The sequence below is a fragment of the Aptenodytes forsteri genome, unplaced genomic scaffold, assembly GCF_000699145.1.
Source record: "Aptenodytes forsteri isolate BGI_AS27 unplaced genomic scaffold, ASM69914v1 Scaffold108, whole genome shotgun sequence".
Lineage (NCBI taxonomy): Eukaryota > Metazoa > Chordata > Aves > Sphenisciformes > Spheniscidae > Aptenodytes > Aptenodytes forsteri.
This window is the reverse complement of record NW_008794448.1, coordinates 4,386,702-4,390,403: the sequence shown is the minus strand read 5'-3', so window position 1 is coordinate 4,390,403 and position 3,702 is coordinate 4,386,702. Positions and strand designations below refer to the sequence as shown.

General features: G+C 41.6%; 1 long non-coding RNA gene across 1 annotated transcript; it reads right to left on the bottom strand.

Moving 5' to 3' along the window:
* Positions 1 to 448: 448 nt before the first annotated feature.
* On the bottom strand, positions 449 to 2,844 carry LOC103908059. Its single transcript, XR_658137.1, has 2 exons — positions 2,800 to 2,844; positions 449 to 2,634 (listed from the first exon to the last, which is right to left on the bottom strand). It is a non-coding gene; the product is annotated as an uncharacterized LOC103908059 (long non-coding RNA).
* Between the last annotated feature and the right edge of the window lie 858 nt (positions 2,845 to 3,702).

Genomic DNA, 3,702 nt, shown 5'->3' with positions numbered 1-3,702 from the left:
TAAGCACTACACTGCAACAGCTAACAGATAAGAGTGTTGTGTGTTTTATACTCTTCTCATATCCAAAACACAGCACTGTACCAGCTACTAGGAAGAAAATTAACTCTATCCCTGCCGAAACCAGGACAGCTAAGTAGCTCAAAACCAGAAGCAACGTAAGTAAACTGGGAGCAAAAGAGAAGAAAAAGGGATCATCATCCAACAGAAAGCAAAGGACTTCGTTCAGGATGTGAGATTGTAAACATCACTTCAAAAACAAAACACACTATCATTCTTAGCTGTCTTGTGGCAGTTTTAACATCTTAGACTAAAGATATGCAGTATCTTTTTTTCTTTCTTTCTTTGAGGGATTGTTCTGTTGTTTCAGCATGGCCAAATTAAAAAGTGTATTTTGTTTAAACACTAATCCCAGTTTACAAAGTATTTTGTGGATTTTTCTTTATCTTGTGATGGAAATTTGCAATTCATTGCTGCAAATTCCACTTTCCAAGCCATCTCTGATGATGAAAGTCTTCTAACAGCATCTTCTACTAGCTAGCACAGCAGTCTATCAGTTCTGTCTCACCCTTCACAGCAGTAGTGGCATCCACCTGTGATTCTTTACTAAATGTTTCTAAGTGATTTAACTAAGTAGTCTTTCTTTCCTTATGTGTGCCTTGCTACTTGTCGTCTTTTTTTTTTTTTTTTTTTTATTAAACTCTGTATGTGTGGGAAGAGAGAGTTTCACACTGGACGATGGAGAAAATAAAACGTTTAAAACTAATTCTTCCCCTGACACTCTGCAGCCTTTCAGCTACATCTGTCCCACAAGAGGTAGTCCTACCAAGATATAACCCTTACCAGCAACCTATTTTGTATCTTTGCTATCTAAGTGCAACTGCAGCTTTGTATAGTTTCTCTTCAAAACAGGTGACACTACCTAGGGGCACTCTGTTGATGTGATAGCTGCTTGAAAGACCTTTGATCACAGTTTCAGACACCGCAGACAGAGGACTAACATCTAAGATACATCCCGTCCCTTCGAAGTTCCAGTCAACTACTGCCCCTGCCAAATGGTATGTAACACCAAACTAACAAAAAAATCATCCCTAGGGAAGAATTCAAGACCACTTGAGATCATTTTGGTACTGAAAGACACCTCTAGCATTTCATCCTCTGATAAACAGGAAAAAGCCAAGAACCTGCAGAGGCAGTGCTCCCAGCACCCACCCCCCTCTTCACAAAAGGATTCATTCCATTAAACGTACATGAAATATGCATGACCATTCACACAAAGGGTAAGGCAAAACACATGTCCACTGAAATTTGTGAGAAATGGTTCATACTGCCATCTGCCCCTCTGAAAGAGAACTGATGTGAAAATAACCAGAAATGTCTTCTGGATACCAGTCTGAAAATACCTACTCTCTGCTCCAGAGACAAGAAGCAGAGAGGATACAAGATATGTTCTGCGACAGCTGTCAAATCCAAAACGTGCAGCAAAATGTCTTTATATAATAACTGATAAAAATATCAATACATTTTATGCATGGATATATTCTTTAGATGTCAGGAGGTTCTTTTCTATACAAAACCCACAATCAAATCCAAACTCTCATCTAAAATTTAACCAACAAATTTACTATCATTCTTTGGCATACAGAGAGGTCTTTAACCTAACTATGGCCCAGTAAGATTCAAGAAATGCAAGATGCATTACAACAAAATGAATTTGGCTTCCCAAGGAAAATATGACATAATTACACCAAAAATCTATAAATAAACAATGATGTCATACTAATTTTGCTATACACTTTCACAGGCATTTGTGTTGAAACTTGCACATGAGTAAACATTCTCCATCAAATCCTGGTGTAAGTAATGGTAGTGCAACAAAGAACAATCAATATCCTTGTATATTAGTATCCCTTTATCATCTGCTTACATAATTTGCTCAGACTGCAGCATAATCCATTTTACTTAACAATCAATTTATATCACAAATACATATATGGAAAACCCCCCACTTTAAATGGATTTCTACCTCATTAAACTCTTCTTAATGAGTCTGGGGATACAGCTTTAGAATAAATGAACAGAAGGTATTTTAAATAAAATTAGCTGAGTTCAAATAAAAACAGCTCATACTTAACAATACCCTACAGCTAGCAAAAATGAGCTAGCTTATGCACTAAGCACCTAGTGCAATTTCCTCTTCTTTCACAAATGTTTGCTAAGGAAAGAGCAACCTCACTGAACACTCATGCAGGAGAATGTTATTTTAAAATAACAGACAGAAGCCGAATGTATCCCTGTGTGTAACACTGGCTATTAATGAATGCATATTGCCCCTTGCTGTGCAACAGATAACTCCAGTAATCTTACTCTGTGATTGAGGCCAGGTAATAAATTTGGCTTCTTACCACGCTGCTATGTATTACATCTTTGTTAAAAAAAAAAAACATGGTTGTAAAAAATAAAAGCTTCAGTCTTAAAATGAATTCCGAGAGAGATCGAATTCTGCATCGCTCTGTCCTGACTTTGCTGCCAATGTTATTCAAAACTTCTATCTGTCAGAATTCACGGACGAGAGGAAGGCACAGCTCTTCTAATTTAGGAGCTGTTTGATGAGTATTAGGGTATGTAGCCAAAAACCTGAAAGACAGTAAGAGAAGCAGTTGCAATACTTTAACTTCTCCCATTAGATATGAAAGCTCATTTCAGAACTAAGCACTTCTTTTTCAGATCATGATTTTAATCCCTCGCTATCCAGATCCCTTTTAACTGCATTCTTCTGTTCCCTCTGCTCCAAAGCAGTACCATTGAAGAGAAATGCTCCGACTTGATAGGTTCACCTCAGTCACCTGAAACACAAACATGACTTGTTTTTAAAGAAGTGACAAACAATATTCAGATTAATAATTGTCTTACGTTTCCATGCAGAAACTACACAGCATACTATTCTTATCCCAAGCGTGCAACACTTCCCCACCAGAAGACAAGCAGATTTTTCATTTCTCATCAAAAGAGAAAACAAAAACCTGCTCCTTGCTAGCTGTAGGGCATGGGAAGTTGAACTGCAAAAATACTTTGTTTATTCCTTTCTAAAGCTTGTATCCTCACTGCTTGTCCCCTCCTTAGAGGTCACTGACGGATCACAAGCCCTGTTCCACCGTCTGTGAAAGGTATACAGTATTTGCTGATTTTTTCTTGCATTTTGAGCAAGGACTTTATCGCTTGCATGTGAAATAAGCCGCTTTTAAATATCTGCAGAGCAAAGTCGTTGCCGCCCTGCAGACCCCATCGTTAGACTCTCCCTTGGCGTCGGTTACAGGCCCGGTTTGCCGTGCCCGTTACTCCCCCTCAGGATGGCAGCGCCCGCCCCCCCTCCAGCTGCCTGCGGTCGCAGCCCGTGACCCGTGGGCTCCTCGGGACGGAGGCTGCTTCTGTGCCGGGGACGGGGTACCTAGCTCCATCGGGCACCGACGCGAGCAGCCTGCGGTGGCGGAAAGGCGTAACCCGGCGGCAGCGACCGGCCCAAGCACCGCGCACTTTTTTGGAGGCGGCGGCGGCTCGGGGGCCGCTCGGGGGCGGGCGGCAGGAAGACGGTGCTGCCTCTTGCGCGCAAGTGACGGCGGGGGGAGGGGGAGGGTGCTCCCGGTGATGATAACAGGAGCGAAGCTGCCTCCCTGCGCGTGCGCGTGGCCAGCTAAGTAATGCCCT